Source organism: Marmota monax, unplaced genomic scaffold, assembly GCF_021218885.2.
Source record: "Marmota monax isolate L192 unplaced genomic scaffold, Marmota_monax_Labrador192_F-V1.1 WCK01_AAM20220418_F8-fsc01118, whole genome shotgun sequence".
Lineage (NCBI taxonomy): Eukaryota > Metazoa > Chordata > Mammalia > Rodentia > Sciuridae > Marmota > Marmota monax.
Genome location: NW_026693505.1, coordinates 18,278 through 23,953, shown reverse-complemented (window position 1 = coordinate 23,953; position 5,676 = coordinate 18,278). Strand labels below are relative to the sequence as shown.

The 5,676-nt window shown below is 35.6% G+C and overlaps 1 pseudogene; it reads left to right on the top strand.

Annotated features, from left to right (window-relative positions):
• Positions 1–487: 487 nt before the first annotated feature.
• On the top strand, positions 488–5,033 carry LOC124102180 (olfactory receptor 7E178-like; annotated as a pseudogene).
• The last annotated feature ends 643 nt before the right edge of the window (positions 5,034–5,676 follow it).

The following is a 5,676-nucleotide window of genomic DNA, read 5'->3' as shown; positions in this document are numbered from 1 at the left end:
ACTGATCATGGGAGGGGGAAGTGAAAATAAGCATTTTGGTATGCAAATATAACTATCTTTGGTGTTCATTTGTCATGTGCTGTAAATTCATCCTTGGCTATAACCCTAGTATTTTATCCCTCCATCTAATATGAAATGACTTTGGTTTAGTAATACATTTTGTACAGACCAGGTATTCTAAATGTCTGAGTATACTCAGCTTCTTCTCTCATATCTATCTCTATATATCTGCCATTTGGGATCCCCTCAAAATAATTTATTTATTCCTTTTATAATTTATCAATGTACAGCTAAACAGCATACTTTGTCCCATATCCATTAGGTATGCATTAAACTTTTCTTTGTATCAAGCCCAATGTTCTGATAGAAGATGAGGTTGGGAGGGGCTAAGATACTCCCAGTGACCTTACCTCCTTGTTCTTATGCCCTTGTGTGACTTCCATGATGTATGGCATGAACCTAGTGACTCCCTTTCAGCAATGAGAACATGGAAGAAGTGATGGGAAGAATAGAAAGTAAAGCATCAGGCTTTCTACTGTGGAAAACACAAGGAGTTTTCCTAAAAAAATAAAAATAGAACCACCATATTATTCTGCAATCCATTTGCTGTGTATGTACCCAAAGGAAATGAAATACATCTGTTAAAGAGACATTTGAACTCCCATTGTTACTGATGCACAATTCATACTAGCCAAGGAATGGAAATAACCTACTGTCCATCAATGGATGAATGGATACAGAAAATGTTGGACATACACACGATGAATACTATTCAGCCATAAAAGGATGCCATTCTACCATTTGAGACAAAATGGATGGAAGGGGAAGACATTAAATAAGCCAGACTCTGAATACAAGCACCACCTGATATCATTCAGAAAGGTGGTCTCAGAAGTTGATAGTAGCATGATAGTTATCAGAGGCCTTGAAGATTAGGAGGGAGTGATGGGGAAGGATTAATTACAGAGTTTTCTAGTTTGAGAATAGCAAATAAAATATATACTCTAATTTTTAAAGTTACAGGAAAGAATTTTAAATGTTTTCACCATAAAGAAATGACAGATGTTTGAAGAGATATGTTCACTATGATTTGACATTACATAATGTATACCTGATTCCAAATATTACATGGCATTTTAAATATGTATAATTATTATGTATTGGTTAAAAAAGAGAAATTAATATTAAAATATAGTTTCCTCCTGCTGCTCCTAGAGTATTTGTTTATTTATTTAATTTTATTAAGTTTTTTTTTTGTAGATCTAGATCAACAGGTATCTTTATTTGTTTTATGTGGTGCTAAGGATCAAATACATGCTAGGCAAGCACTCTGCCACTGAACTACAGCCCAATCCCTGCTCCTGGAGTATTTAAATACAGTATATTATCAAAAACCTATGTAACTATCAGTGGTTTTATAATGTATCAATATATTTTCATTAGAGAAAAAAGAACCAAGATTCAGTTGGACTAGTAAAAAACCCACATATCTTCAGTACGTAAAGTACCAAACCAAGCAAAGGGAAAAATAAATTGAAATATGAAGTTCTCCTTAGAGACATATAGGAATGGAAATAGTGTGAGATTCTTGAAACAAAAAATCTAATTCTCCATATATTTTCAGATTGATACAATGTATTGACAGATACCAAATCCCATATTTGATTGTTATAGTGAAGAAAAAGTAGTCTGAGTTTTACATAAAGATCCAACAACTTGGAAGTCCGACCAAGTACTTTTACTTTTCTCTTTTTCTGTTTCCTTTAATATTAACAAGTCCTCACAGATTGAATTATCATGGACCTATTGGATAATTAGGCACTTTGTGCATTGAGCCTCCAAGGTTGCACAACTGAACTAATTAGCCTGTGCTTCTATCCCTTTACTTTGCTAGTTCCATTGTAGTGGCTGCACAGCATTGTCTACTGTCTTCATTGGCATCTTCATAAACTTGAGCCATTTTTCAAATCCTGAGGACAGAGCCTGAGGGTTCATCACACACTAAGCAGGAGAGGAGCACTGGATCCATACTCCTTGGTAATGCCCCAGCAGAAATGCAGTACTGCCCAATAAGTTCTGTGGGAGATGGTAAAAAGAGGAGGAACTGTCAGCATCATTGTTTCCTCATCACTGGGGCAACCATGTCAGTTGGGATGATATCAATATGCAAAGTTTCAGTTTAGAGGACTAAGTTTATGTTTTGGTTCTGGGATAGGGTCCAGGAATTCTCAAAGTTCTGTTTTTCTCCTATACTAATTCTAGCTTCTTTAGGCCTCTCTCTCATGGTACTAGTCAATGAATCTTGCCTTCATGGGAAGGCTTAGCATGAAATTCTTTTAACTAAGTTAAGAAGGCTGAGTTTCAAACCTGATGGAGACGTATCTTGAGGTGCTAAATTCTTTATTTGTAAATAATAGGATTTATGATAAAAAGAACTGATATTACCAGGACACTATGGAATACAAATAAACAAAGCAAAACCAAATAACAACAACAACAACAACAAATAAAGAGCAAAACCTAAAAACAAAAAACCCTGCCAAAATAGAAAATAGCAAAAGTGTTCTTATGTATAAGATGTTTGCTCATATTTATATGGGGTTGATACAGATAACACTGTATAAAACAAAACATTTCAGAAGTGTTTTTTAAATTCGTTATTGTTGAATTATTGACACATGCACTGTACGCTAGTGTGTGATCAGTTATGCTTCATGATTATGTGCATATTAATCAAAATTTGAAGTCCACTAAAGCCAAGGTTAGGGTTATAAAATGATTTAAAAAAGATAATCTACGTATTTGAATGAAAACCTCTTTCTGTGAAAGAATGAAATGTTAATGTGAAAGAATTATGCAAATCCATGAATTTAACTGGCAAATAAAAGTGAGATTATGAACTTTCAACTTTATTTGAATTCCAATAACATGGTCTTAGCTCTCACAGAGTTTTTATAAATATTCTGCATCCAGGAAATTCATATCATTGTCTTAGAATAAAATAATCTGTTTGACTTTTTTTCAATTACCTTTAATTAGAATGATTTTTTCTTTCTCAATGAAGGAAGGGTATTTTTGTTTTCCATTTTATTTATTTCTTTATGAATTTATTTTTATTGGTTCTTTTTAGCTATGACAGTAGAATCCATTATGATATAATTATTTAAAGATAGATGGAATATAGCTTATTCTAATTAGGACCCCATCCTTGTGGGTATACATGATGGTGAGATTCACTTAGGTATTTTCAAATGTATACATAGGAAAATTATGTTAGATTGATTGCACTGTCTTTCCTATTCCTGTCCCTCCTCCTTTCCCTTCATTCCCCTTTGTCTAATCTATTAAACTTCTCTTCTTTTCCCCGACTTTATTGTGGTTTTGCTTCCACATATCAGCAAAAACATTCGACCTTTGGTTTTTTGGGATTGGCTTATTTCACTTACATGATAGTTCCCAGATCTATCCATTTACTGGCAAAGGTCATAAAGTCCTTCTCCTTATGGCTGAGTAATTTCTTTATCCATTCATCTGTTGAAGGGTACCTAGATTGGCTCCATATCTTAGCTATTGTGAATTGTGCTGCTGTAAACATCATGTTTTTTTTTTTTAAATCTGAAAAGAGTTGGTTGTATTTTATGTAAAAATGAAGTGTTTGTGGAATGGCGTACTCCTGTAATCCCAGTGACTTGGAATCTGAAGCAGGAGAATTGTGAGTTCAAACCCAGCCTCAGCAACGTAGTGAGGCCCTACGCAACTCAGTGAGACCCTGTCTGTAATAAAAATAAAAAAACCCCAAACAGCTGGGGATGTGACTCAGTGGTTAAACTCCTCTGGGTTCAATCCATGGTATCACACACACACACACACACACACACACACACCAAAAAAAAAAAAAAAAAAAAAAACAAAACAAAAACAAAACAAAAAAAACCAGGATATGGGATTTATGGTGAAATGTTTATGGTCAAATATGAGGTTTGTATAAGAGGTATAAGATCTTTATATTGTATATTGCTTTGTCCAAAATATAGACACAATACTAGATGACATACTTATTTAATTTTCTCTAACTTTTCATTTTCAAATGCTGTCCAAACAACATAGAACTACAAAATCTAACACGTATCTCAGAATTTCATCTCATGGGCCTCTCGGATTATCTTGGACTGCAGCCCATTCTCCTTGTACTTGTTCCTATCCATGTACTTGGTCACAGTACTTGGGAACCTGCTCATTATCCTGTCCGTCAGCTCTGACTCCCACCTCCACACCCCCATGTACTTCTTCCTCTCTAACCTGTCCTTGGCTGACATCGGTTTTGTCTCCACCATGGTCCCAAAGATGATTATGAACATCCTAACTCACAGCACAGTCATCTCCTATGTGGGATGCCTGACTCAGATGTTTTTTTGATCATTTTTGGATGTATGGATGGTATGCTGCTGACTGTGATGGCCTATGATCGGTTTGTGGCCATCTGTCACCCCCTGCACTATTCAGTCATTATGAACACTCGCCTATGTGCCCTCTTAGTTTTGGTGTCTTTTTTATTTAGCCTTTTAGACTCCCAACTGCATAATTTGATTGCCTTGAGATCTATCCACTTCAAGGATGTAGAAATTTCCAATTTCTTCTGTGATTCTTCTCAAGTTCTTAATCTGGCCTGTTCTGACACTTTCACCAATAACATAGTCATGTATTTTATTGGTGCCATGTCTGGTTTTCTTCCTATCTGTGGAATTTTCTTCTCTTACTGTAAAATTATTTCTTCTATTATGAGAATCCCATCAACAGGTGGGAAGTACAGAGCCTTCTGCACCTGTGGATCTCATCTGTCAGTTGTTTGCTTATTTTATAGGACAGGCATTGGAGTGTACCTTGGATCAGCTGTGTCACAGTCACCCCAAAACAACACAGTGGCCTCAATGATGTACACTGTGGTCAGCCCTATGCTGAACCCCTTGATCTACAGCCTGAGGAACAGGGACATTAAAAGCTCACTGAGGAGGATCTGCAGCAGATCAGTCTAATGTCAGGACCGCTGACATCCATTTGGAATCTAATTTGGAAAATGCAACAAAGCCAAATATCTAGATCTGTAGATTCTACCTCCTTGGATATATAAATTTTTATAGTTTAATGACTAATTATCACATTTCATAATAGAATAGTAGTTGCTACAATTGGTGGGAAACAGGAAGGGGAGATTTTAAAATGGGTACATTTTCAGTTTGTGAAGATGAGAAATTTCTGGAGATGGATGATAGTGATGGTTGCACAACCACATGAGTGTAATTCATGCCACTGACCTGGATAGTTAACAGTGGTTAAAATGGTCAATTTTTTGTTCTGTATATTTGACAGTTACAAACAATGACAATAAAAGGCACACTGGTATTTGAAAAAAAATGAAAGAAATGAATAAATATTATGCATGATCTTACTCATTAGTAGAGGAGTCCAAATTGTTTCATGGTCATTGATTCTCCTCCTCCCCCCCCTCCCCCTCCCCCTCCCCCTTCTTCTTCTTCTTCTTCTTCTTCTTCTTCTTCTTCTTCTTCTTCTTCTTCTTCTTCTTGTTCCTTCACTAATATTATCAAGTCCTTAATTATTAAGATAAATTAGGCCAAACTGGGTAAAGATGAACTCTGTGTATTGAGCCTCTAGGGGTAT